This window comes from Somniosus microcephalus, chromosome 5 (genome assembly GCF_052327205.1).
Source record: "Somniosus microcephalus isolate GS21.2 chromosome 5, FLI_Smic_1.0, whole genome shotgun sequence".
NCBI lineage: Eukaryota > Metazoa > Chordata > Chondrichthyes > Squaliformes > Somniosidae > Somniosus > Somniosus microcephalus.
The window spans coordinates 202,349,729-202,362,760 of NC_140991.1; positions in this window are offsets into that span (position 1 = coordinate 202,349,729).

A 13,032-nucleotide genomic window follows, 5' to 3' on the forward strand; every position below is an offset into this window, starting at 1 on the left:
TAGTGTGGCGACCAGAACTGCACACAGTACTCCAGCTGTGGCCTTACCAGCATTTTGTACAGCTCCATCATAACCTCCCTGCTCTTATATTCTATGCAGGACATCTCTCCTCCATTCCACCTCTTCAATCAAGACCTCCAGTGCAGTGCCAAAAGCCTTGTTGCCCACGCTCTCCCATGGTCAGCCATTCTTCACTCTTTCCCAGGTCAGATTCAGAACAACTCCCAGCACCTTTTCCAGCCACAATGCACCTCCCCTTTAAGAGGTGCAGCCTAGCTTTAAGTAGTACGACAGCAAAATACTGCAGATGCTGAAAATCCAAAATAACAACAGAAAATGCTGGAAAAACTCAGCATGCCAGGCAACATCCGTGGAGAGAAAAAAGAGTCAACGTTTCGGGTCAAACCCTTTGTCAAGACTGGAAAAGCACAGGAAATGAAATAGATTAAAAGGCCGGGCTGGGAGAGAGCAAAAGAGAAGTGAAGAGACATTAAGAGGTATTCAAAACGAGACGAGATGGTGATAGGACTAGTAAAGAGACAAAAGACAGCTCTAGATTAGGTGTGAAATGCGCTGGCAGAATGGGAGATAGCTGCCATGTGGGAGAGAAAAAAAGGGGGGGGGGAAAGGGCCAAAACAAAGGTGTGGATAAAAAATTAGTGAAAATGTAATGGGGGCTGAGGTTATGATCTGAAATTGTTGAACTCGATATTAAGTCTCGATTTTAGCTTTAAGTAGTGCTAGCTTTACATACTGCTAGGTACTCATAATATTGGGCCTCCTGCTGATGCGTACAGCCAATGAACAGCGCAGCGAGCACTGGCTGGACGCAGCAATCATGATAATGTGCAGGCAGCACGAAGTTGGAGTCCTGCCTACACTTAACAGACGTGGGTTAATCACTCATCATGGTTCCTGCACCCATTTTCGGTGACTAACCAATTAAGCCTCCAGTGACTCTGGACTCCCTGCCAAAAGCCAAGTGTATTTACCCACTGGACCTGGCTTATGGATATTGGCAAGTGAAAATACATTCTGACAGCATATCCAAGACTACTTTACATTCTAGCCAACGGTTGTTCATGTTCAAGATAATGTGTGCAGTTTGCCAATCTAGCAGAAGGGAGCAGCCAGCGTCCAGCTGTTCAGGATGGTTCAAAATGATCGCCTGGGCTGTGAACTTTCAGCTTTCAAAGCAGAATCATTCTTGCTGTCTCCAGCCACTTTTGTAGCTAAAATTGCAGACAGGGTCCTACAACCAGCGTCGGACTCCGATTTGCATATTTAAGCAGCCTGAAACAGGCAGGCATGTCACTTGCTCATGTAAAGGCTCACCTGAAAATTGTATCAGGTGACCCTTGGGTGTCACTAGGCGGCCGAGTTGCCCCACCCACTGGAATTTTCACCTGCCGGCTGCCTGTTTTTTAGGCGAGAAACGAGCGTTGAAAATTGGCCCTACTGTGCCTATTGGGGTTTAATTTTGTTTCCACTAATTTACATGATAGCAAATCAGGTGGGCTTCCTCACCAGCGTTTGATGCTCCCTGCCCAGTCTTCCTTTATGTTCTGTTCCCAGGTTATTGAACATGCCTAGGTGCAAGAACAGGAAAATCTACTCCATTATTAGTTACATTGAGTTTTTTCATACCTATCAAGTTCTAACAGGTTTATGGTCTATGGCGCCAGGGTCATACTTGACAAGTCAGGAGTGTGATGGAATACTCTCCACTTGCCTGGATGAGTGCAGCTCCAACAACACTCAAGAAGCTCGACACCATTCAGGATAAAGCAGCCCGCTTGATTGGCACTCCATCCACCACCTTCAACATTCACTCCCTCCACCACCGGCGCACTGTGGCTGCAGTGTGTACCATCTACAAGATGCACTGCAGCAACTCACCAAAGCTCCTTCAACAGCACCTTCCAAACCCGCGACCTCTACCACTTAGAAGGACAAGGGCAGCAAACGTATGGGAACATCACCACCTACAAGTTCCCCTCCAAGCCACACACCATCCTGACTTGGACCTGTATCGCTGTTCCTTCACTGTCGCTGGGCCAAAATCCTGGAACTCCCTTCCTAACAGCATTGTGGGTGTTCCTACACCATATGGACTGCAGTGGTTCAAGAAGGTGGCTCACCACCATCTTCTCAAGGGCAATTAGGGATGGGCACTAAATGCAGGCCTAGCCAGTGACGCCCACATCCCATCAATGAATTAAAAAAAAATTTTTTTTTTTAAATTGACTTTGTGGGATGCCTTCCCCAATCTAAGTGTAATTGTTATACGTTGGTGCACATCAACTTTCCTCCAAATAGGTAGAGATGTTCCAGCCAAGAAGTTGACACAGGAAATGTTTTCATATCTTGAGGCTTCTACTTACCTGCTGCCTGACTGGGCTATATAGTTTATGATTTCAGTGTTCAATAAAAAACAGAGGGACTAGGGATGGGTGATTAAATACCATATAAGGTCAGCTTATTAACCTCAATCAAACCAAACTGAGGGTGTAAACTGAACATTCAACACCTAAGGGCCTATGGGGGAAAAAAATTGTCCCCTTAGTGTCACCTATTAGCTCCAGTAGATGGCGCTAATGAGGCGCTAGACCAGATTCACCGGGGCAACGCGAATCCAGCGGCGCATGCCAAATCTGCCCCCCCACCCCTTAGCGCCGCCTATAAGAGGTATCGCCAGGTATATAGTGCCGTCAGTGAATGTGCAATGCTTACTGACCACCTGATTTGCAAAATTGATTCTCGACACTTACCTCACCACCTGGAGTAAACATCATCAGGGAGAGCTGGTGTGCAGCACCAGGAAGCCGGCTCCAGGGATGTTATTTAAAGGTGTCCTGACAAAGGGTTTCGACCTGAAACGTTGACTCTATTTCTCTCTCCACGGATGTTGCCGGGCCTGCTGAGTTTTTCCAGCATTTTCTGTTGTTATTTTGGATTTCCAGCATCCACAGTATTTTGCTCTCATGTTATTTAAAGGGATCATCAGTAATCACTCGCAGCTGTCAGGTTAATACAGTTTCAGTGGTTTTTTGTTACTTTCACCCACTGCAACAGTTTCATTCAGTAATTTCAAGGTTCTTTTGTATCAGGAGTCTTCTGGTAACTAAAAAGTAGCTACATTTATTCTTCAAAGATTCAAACTACTACACTTGCTTACATTAATGGGCACTGTACTGGCATGCCTTCTCGTCCTCCAGGATCTACAGCAGACAGGACGGAGGCAGCAAGAAATATAGGAGCACATGCACAGAGGGAGGAGGAGGGCCATCAGGACTCTCAACAGGAGGCCTCGCCCTCCGAGGGTATTTCGAGAGCACTTCTCCTACCTTCAATTAAGCGAGGAGCAGTGTATTAGAAGGCTTCGCTTCACCAAGGAGGTGGTCACATAAATCTGCTACCTCCTGCAACCAGACCTCCAGCCTTAGACCAGGGCAACCACAGTTCTCCCAGTGGCAGTCAAAGTCACTGTGACCATCATTTTCTACGCCAGCAGATCCTCCAGCCTGCAACAGAAGACATAGCTAACATCTCATAGTTCGCTGTCCATCGCTGCATTCGGGAGGTCACTGAGGCTCTCTGCAGCAGGAGAAGAGACGACATTGGCTTCCCGATCACCAGAGATAAGCAGGACGAGCGTGCATGTGGCTTTGCCAGGATAGTGGGCTTCCCCATGGTGCAGGGCACCATCAACTGCACCCATGTGGCTTTGCGGGCACCGCATAACAATCCTGAGATCTTCTGTAACTGCAAAGGCTACCACTCACTTAATGTGCAGTTGGTGTGCGACCACACACAGTGAATCCTTAATGTAAATACCTACTATCCTGACAGCAGCCATGATGTCTTCATTCTGCACCAGATCGTGGGCAAGCACTCTTCCAACCACCACACCAAGCTCGAGGGTGGCTGTTCAGAGACAAGGGCTATCCGCTCTCCACCTGACTCATGACTCCCCTCTGCAACCACAACACTCATGCCCAGCACTCATATAATGCGAGTCATGCTGCCACCAGGAACATCATCGAGCAGATCATTGGCTTATTGAAGCAACGGTTCTGCTGCCTTGACCGCTCGGGAGGAGCCATCCAGTACTCGCCAGAGTGGGTGTCCCATTTCGTGGTGGTCCGCTGCATGCTCCACAACTTAACCATCATGAGGGTGCAGCCCTTGCCAGCAGGGATGGTGCTTTGGGCAGTGTGTGAAGATTGTGGTACAGATGGGGGTATGTAGCATTTGTTGAAGCATTCACTCACCCTGAACAGCCAAGTGAGGTCATTAAATTTCTTCCTGCACTGTGTCTAGGTCCTGGGGACCACAGTGCTGCCCGAGACCTATTGCGCTACCTCCCTCCTCATGGCACAGAAGACTTGTGGCGAGGGCCTCCTGTGACTTGTTGGGTAGAGCACCACCTTCCATCTCTCCACAGCGAAAACTAATGCTGCCAATGCTTCATTGGAAAATCTGCGGGCTCTCTCCCTGGGGCGTGGACCTGCACACCTGGTTCAGTCCTTTGGCTCCTTCTCGTTCATCTGCTTCTGCTTGCTGCACAGCCAGCAATGCTGAGATTGAGGTGTTGCAGCATCAAAGACCCTCCCCTTTAAGTAGTGAAAAAAGCCTGTGACAATGATGAGTGGTGATTGGACTGCACCTGATATTGGTCCACCCTTTAAGTCTAATGCCAATGAGCTTGGGTTATAAGACTTGATTTAGGACTCCAATCATTTTATTGAGCAGTGAGGATGAATTTTGCATGCACTCTAAAGCATTTGTGCCTCGCGCTAATTCTTCAACTTTTCTACTGTCACCGCCCATTCCTTGGCTATAATGAATTTCTAGCCCTATGTAAACCAGAAATGCAACAAATGGAACTTCACTGGCTTTTGTTATCAGAACTACACCTCATGCCAGTACAGATGATATACTGGCAATTATAGAATATAAGAACATAGGAATTGCTATATGACAAAAGACCAAAGTCCATCTAGCTCACATTATACCATCCTGGTAGTTCACATGATACAATAATAATGGAGTTGTTGACTAATCATGACAATCAATCTCTATCAATGGCCGCAAATTTAATGGAGGAGACGGGATGGGGGGCGGCTCAGCTGGTTTCCGGGTTCCAGTCCCGCTCCCAGCTGCTTCCGTTCTGCAGATGTGATTTTCCCTTGATTGGCCTTGTTAAGCCTGCCCTGCAGGCTTACCGGCCAATTAACAGGAAGTGGGTCTGATGACGTCATTTGATAACGCATCATTTGCCGGTTTCCTTAAAGGGATCATGCACAATTTTATTTTGACTGTTGATTTTTCAGTATTTGACAGCACTGAGGTGCTGAAAACACTGACAATCACTGCACAAAGGTGAACTCTTGCACCCAGGCTCTCCAATGACTCCCTCCATATGCTTATGGAGGGAGTCACGGTATGCAGGGAGGTTCTCTTCCCTTCCAAGGGTGGAAGAGACCTCCCCAGGACAGCGACTTACCTTGCACCTTCACCCAATCCTCTCTATCTACTTTATCACTTCCCCATCTCACTACCCACCCCTCACACTCACCCTCATCCTACTGCAAGCATACCAACTAACAACACACAAGGGTGGGCACTTAAGAGGTTTAGCCAATGTCCATGTGAAGTTTCTGGTAATGTGTTTTCATACAGTGAAATCTCTTTTTCAAAAAGTGCTCCTTATTGGACAGATCTGAACGCACATTGAAAAGTGTCTTACTGAGTTCCAGTGATTGTTCAGCAATAACTTAAGTTCTCCCAATGAGGTGGCACTGGACATACAGTTGGATTTAAAAACATGCAGGCTAAAGAAATCTGTATATGTATTAAAAATACAGTACCCAACATTTTCCTTGCTCTGAAACTCACCATGTGCAACATGGCATCCTTGACACCACTTCTGCAGCTGTCATCTTTTCACAAACATCAGACCAGACTCACAACATGCCAGGTTGAGCTGGTGTGTTCCCCGAACAGTGGGTAACCCGTGGGGGATAAGATAAAATTACAAGTAAGGCTCAAAAGACTCTTAAATTGGCTCTTAATAAGCCATTTAAGTACCAGAATTGTATCCCCCACCACTTGGTGTTGGGTCAGTTCTGCGCTGACGGACCCGACACCTGGGAGACTCGCGTGGAGGCGGGTTGACAACGGGTTTCCTACCCGCTGTCAATCTTTGCGATTTTGACAGCGGACCTGCCTCCAAACCCGCCCCCTCAGCATGATTAAATTCACGGCCAATGGGGTCGATTTTAGTTCAGGTGCGGGGAATTGGCGGTTTCCCCAAATTTAGTGATTCTGACACAATTGTAAATGAGTCTGTGAGATTGATACAAATTTAACACAATTGGCCAATTGATTTCCAGTGTGTGGGAAGCCTTGGCAATTGAGTATTTCCAGTCAGAAAGTCACAGAATATGACATCATCATTGCTACTGCTTTTAAGGTCCACAGCAAGCCTTGCTTCCTCTGCAGGCTTCCAACCTTCAACATTAAGATGGCACAGGAGCCTGCAGGAGGAACGGCCAGCGGGAGGGCCAGATCTGCACCCAAATTTGATGAGGCTTCACTACAGGCATTATTGGATGGTGCTAGGGCCCACAGGGAGGTCCGCTTCCCTTCTTCAAGGAGGAAGAGGCCTCCCAGCCAGACCAAGGCTGTGTGGCTAGAGGTGGCAGGTCAAGTCAACTGCTTGGGGCTCACACGAAGAACGTGGTTGCAGTGCAGGAAAAGATTCCATGACCTTCTTCGCACTGGAAAAGTAAGTACTGTATGATGTTTCCATCACCCTCAATCTGATCCCCATTGCCTTTCCTCACCAGCACTCAGCTTTAGCAATCTCTTCCTGCACATCCCATTAGACACTCACATCCATGCACCCTTACCCATTCCCTCTCTCTCTGTGCTCACATTCACAGAACTATGCCACCATGCAGCCCTCACACTCCCTCTCACTCTGATGCTTTGAACACAACTGACAACACACAGGGAGGGCCCTTGGTATTGCAACCTCACTCCATCTTTGTCTCCTTCTAAGTATCTATGCTATGCAATCTCTGCACTCACTCCTTCATTCTCACTCAACCTCCACTTGTCTCCCTCATTGCAGGAAAAGAGAGCTCACAACAGGAGAGAGCGAGCCAGGATAGGAGGAGGGCCGCCCTCATTAGCCCAGCTCACCCCCTGGGAGGAAGGCGTCCTGGAGATTGCAGGGGCTGACCGAGGTGTGGACGTTGGGGAAGGACAGGCAGGAGCATCCCCGCAAGCTGGTGACAGAATAGTTTTCCATCTCTCTCATTGGCATTGCATGAGTCGCTGATAATGATTCTGAAGCTACATCATGTGGACTTATGATCATCTGCAAAATGCAATGTGCATGTAACCTTGGCATCATATCTCTAACTTTTTCCTTGACTCCCCCACAGGACCATCGAGAGCCCCCGTCCCCACTCTGCAGGAGGAAGAGCCTGAGCAGCCAGACTCCTCAGAGGAATCTGCTACCTCTGAGGGCGCAGCGTCATCAGAAATAAGCGCACCCAGCACCAGCGCAGACACTCACACCTCGGTGGGACCTTCGGGACATAGAGTAGAGTTGTCACCTGGTGTATCACAGCTCACAAGTGAGCATCAGCAGATTGTGGAGACAGGGACAGCAGTGGAGAGTCCTCGTCGCAGGGTGCAGGACTCTGCCAGCTCGGCTCAGCTGCATGTCGACCCTCTGCCTCTGGGTCCATCCGTAAGATCAGAGGTGATGGAACTCCATGCACAGATGCAGGAGTCTCTGCCAGGTTTTGTCTCCAGGTCGCTGCGAGTGTGGAGTGAATGGAGGAGTCCATAGCGAACATGAGCAGAGCCTTTGTGGAGTCATTGGCGCATGAACGCATGAACACGGAAAGGATGGCTACCTACGTGGAAATGATTGCTGCCTCCATGGTAAGGCTGGCTACGGTAGAGGAGAGGAGGGCTACGGCCATGGAGGAGTTTAGTCGCCAGGGTATGGAAAACATGGTGAGTGTTCAGAATAGAATGACATCTCTTGAGGAGCGATGGGCATCTATTGAACAGAGAAACCAGACCTTCATGGAAGTCCTTCTGAGTAGGATTGCCATTGCAGATACGGGTCCCCATGGCCCCCCTGATGTGCAGCAAGCTGCTCTCAAGCCACTTGCAGGCACTGAGGGGGACCTGACCCATGAGAGGGAGGTTGGTGGCAGACCGCAAGGAAGTGGGGGCTCCTCTCCAACCGCTCACACTCCCATGCCACTGCAGAGCCCTCGGTCAGAGCCCCACCAGAGTCCACACCCAACGGAGATAGAGGTCTCAACCCCTGCACAGCCGCAGGAGCAGCAGGCTGCTGGCAAGCCCTCACAGGCTCACCATCCCAGAGGATGCCCGCCAAAGGTGTCGAGACAGGAGCAGCAGTAAAGTGAGCAAGGGGCCTCCACATCTGCTGAAGCCACAGGGGAACCACTACGTAGGAGCACGCGTAAGAGGAAAATAAAGCACAAATAGTCACAAGGGTAGTCACTTGGGTGAAATGCTGTGTATTTTGTGTAAGTGCCATCAGTTGTGTGTTTTTCATAAAAATTCTGATGGCAACTTCTGCAGTTGTGGCGTGTGTCATTTCGCGAATGGGGCTGGAGGTCCTCTAATGCCAAGAGGGGAAGGAAAAAAAGGCCTCTCATGCTTCTGGTAGGTGCCTCAGTTGAGGAAGCGCTGAGTGAGGGTGGCGAGAGGGGTCTCGCAGGAGGTCACACTGGAGATGGGTGTCAGGCTCCAAACTTCCACAGCTGTGGTTATGCCTTCTAAATGTTCCCCCAACCTGAGACAGCAAAGTCCTGCCACCTGCAAATGATGACTGATCAAATATCCTCTTTAATGTTGGACCTGCAGCTGATAGTCAGCAAGCCAATAGTGTTCACGCCAGGTTTCACAGGCGTGATCCCCACCAGGCGCGTTTTATGTGGGAAAAGGGTTAAACAGGCAAGGGTCTATTAAAATGGGATTATAAAGGCCAATCAGTGCTGTTTAAGGGCCCTAAAGACCAGTCCGACTGATTCAGGTCAATCAGACACACCTAGGTTAAAATGGCGTGGAGGCGGGAACCAGGCCGGGCGGGGGGGGGGGTCGCGACCCCCAGGTTTTGCGATTTTTAACCCCCACACGCCTAAAGGCCCGCCTCACGGCCCAATGAAAATCGAGGCCAATGTGTCTACAACAGACCCAGACATGAGGCAAAGTAAACTCTCAGTGTTGGAATGCTTAGGGGACCAAGGCCTCGATTTTAATAGCCCTGAGGAGGCGGGTTTGGAGGCAGGTCTGCAGCGAAAATTGGGAAAAATGGCTTCAGACACCCAACCCACCTCCATCCCACCTCCATCCCGCCCCCAGTCGATTTTCGTGAGTGTCTGTTGAGCCACTCCCAAACTGACCCGACTGGAACTGGTGGAACAGGTACTTAAGGCAGTTAAGAGCCCATTAACTGCCTTGCTAATCCTATTTTGATAGTGGTTTCCCATTTTCGTGCTTCTGGCTCCTGTTTCCCGTCTTGTCAGAAATAGGCCAGCTTCAAGGAGACGAGTTGCTGGAGGACATGATTTGTATTAATTGGTGGAGCACTTTAAAAGTGCCCCTGAAACATGGCTGACATTCAAATGCCGTAGCCATCCTTTCCGCTGAGGTAGCCATCCTTTCCACGGAGGTTGTCGTCCTATCCATGTTGGTGCATTCATGCGCCATTGCTTCCACCACGGCAGTGCTGATGTTAGAGATGGACTCCTCCATTCTCTCCACACTCGCACTAACCCTGGAGGCATATCCTACCAGAGACTCCTGCGCTTGTTCCTGTATTTCCCAAGCCGTTCTTTTTCTGGATGGCTTCAGATGCACAGCGTCTGCATACAGCTCAGCAGAGCTAGGAGATTGCTGGGACCCCTGCCGAGGACTCTCCACTGCTGTCACTGTCTCCACCATCTGCTGATGCTCACTTGTGCGCTGTGATAGACCAGGTGGCAACACTATTCTGACTCGCGAGGGCCCCACCGAGGTGTGCATTGTTGCGATGGTGCTGGGTGCGCTGAGTCCTGGTGATGCTGCTCCCTCAGAGGCTTCCTGTTCTTCTTCTGAGTAGCCTGGCTCTTCGTCCTGGATCGTGGGGAAGGAGGCGCTCGATGGTCCTGTGGGAGATTAAAGGCATGATTTAGACATCTGATATTTATGTAGCAGACACATCCTTTTGAGCAGATGATACAATGCGATTCTCTGTGAACATCATATGCCATTGCAGTCAATCACTAAATGTCAATGAGAAGGATGAAACTCTATTATGTCACCAGCTTCCTCTAGTGTGCCCGTCTCTCCATCACCCACTTCCAGATCCTCACCACCTCCAACAATTTTGTGTGCAGCCTCCTCAGCACTTGTCAAGGTTGCTAGGGTTGGTATACCTCCTCCAGTCAATGCTCTCTCCCTCTTATTGTGGGCTATTTTTCCTGCAAGGAAGGAGACAAGCGGAGTTTCAACCACAGTGATGGAGTGAGTGTGAAGAATCCCTACCATAGAAGCTTTGAGGGAGACGAAGATAGGGTAAGGTGCCAAGGGGAAGCTAGCTCCCTGTGCGTTGTTCGTTGTTGTCACTGCATAACAGTGAGAGCGAGTCTAAGGGGTGCTTGGCAGGATGGTGAAGTGATTCAGTACAGAGACAGGGATGGATAGGTAAGGTTGCAAGGGAAGTAAGGGTAAGGTGGTATGTGAAGGAGCAAACTTACAGAATGCTGGTGATGAGAAGAGAAGGGAAGCAGATTCAAGGTAAGTGTGATGGGATACTCACTTTTGATGTTCGCACAAGATCATTAAACCGTTTCCTGCACAGGATCCAGGAGCATGAACAAATGGACCTTGCGCTCACCTCCTCAGCAATGCGCAGCCAGGCTGCCTTGTTCTGCTGAGGAGACTTCCTCCGGCCATCCAGAGGGAAGAGAATCTCCCTGCACCCTCTTACAGCTTCGATAAGAACATGGAGGGACTCATCATTAAATCGAGGAGCTGCCTTGCCTCTGGATGAAGTCATTGTGGTTGGAGCAATAACACTGAGTATCAAAATGCAGAAGAATGGGAGCTTTAAAACCAGCTGCTATGATGACGTCATCAGAGGGGGCCAGCTACCCGATCGCACTCATTGGACCAGCCATCAGGCCCCAATGAACTCAACAAGCTGATTTAATTCAAATCGGACATCAACAGCTGATCCCGTCAGAAGCTGCTCCGGAACCCGCCCACCACGCAACCTTACTCCAACCTGCCTCGGGACTAAAAATTGAGCCCCATAGGTTTAAAGTCGCCTGTTCCTCCCAAGCATGCTGCTTACCATAACTCATATACTGTACCACAAAGTATTATTTTCTGAAAGAAATCTATCTGATTTGCATTTGAATGAATTAATGCTTTCTGCTTCCACCATAACCCTAGAGAGCCTGTTCTATAGATTTACCATTCACTCATTGAAATAATGATTCTGCAGATTCGTTTTGAATTCACCCCGCTTCAAGTGCAGGTCGTCTCTTCTGGTTCTACTGTCATGGCTTGTCATGGTCTACATTATCAGGTCCCTTTAGAATTCTAAAAACAGCAATCATATCACTTCACAAACCTTTTTTCCAGTGAGAATATATCCAATTTACATAATCATCATAACCAATCCCTCCATCCATAATCATTCTGATTGCCCTCTTTTGCATTCTTGCAATAGTTGCACTATCCTTTTTGTACTGCAGTGACCAGAACTGTATTCCAAGTGTGTTCGCACCAGTGATTTATAAAGTGGCAGGAGTACCTCACTATTTCAGCTCAGGATTGACCTTTTCATACATTCCAACAACTGATTTGCTTCACTCACTGCCAGCAAGCATTGTTGCAATAGCTTTAATTTGTTGTCGATCAAGGGCCCCTCATGTCTTTTATTATCCATACACATTACTTTCTTTCATTTAAGTAATAGTTCCTTCCTAGGTTTTTTGTCCCCATATGAAGTACTTTGCAATACTCTACATTGAATTTTATCTGCCACTTCTCTGCCTAAGTCCCAAGTATATTCAAATCCACCTTAGCTTATCCTGTTTTGCTTCGCAGCCTTCCACATTTGTATCATCTGCAAATTTAGCCACTATGCTTGTGAGTCATAGCTCCAGATCATTTATGTAGATATTAAACAAAAGAGGTCCTAAAACAGACACCTGTGGACCCCAAAGGCAACATTCTCCCAGGCTGATGACAATCCCTGTACCATAACCCTCTGGGCTTCATCAGTCAACTAAGTGAGTATCCATTGTAAAATATTTGGGCCGATTTCACCTTTCTTTATTGTCATTAAAAGCCTTTCCAGAGGAACTGTATCTAAGGACTTACTGTAATCCAACTTCATTCATCGTTTCACCCCTATTAAGCTCCTTTGTCACTCTCTCAAAGAAAACCAGTAAATTAGATTGGCAAGACCTCCCCTTCATGAACCCATATTGGCTATCTTTTATGGTTTTATTCCTATGCAGATGCTCCATCATCTTGTTTTTCATAAAGGTTTCCATAATTTTACCCACAATTATCCTCTTGACTATGGAAAATGCCGCACAAAAGACACATTACAACAAAAGAAGATGGCTGATTTGTTTTGACCTTAAACACATAATGAAAGTAAGGAGCCATTCCATACTGATGGCACTAAAATAGCCCTTATCCACAGTGGTCCATGCAGGGTACTTGGAAAATTATTGGACTTAGTTTATAGGCTCCAGAGGTTATCAATACAGTGGATGGTGTCTTCCAAAGGGCACAGAAAATTGTGGGGATCATGATTTCCCAATCAACAATCCACGGGACAAGGTTCCACACCAGAAATGTGGTTCACTAAATCACCCTCATGCATGTGACATAAGAAATAGGAGCAGGAATAGGCCATTCGGTCCCTCGAGCCTGCTCCACCATTCAATAAGATCATGGCTGATCTGA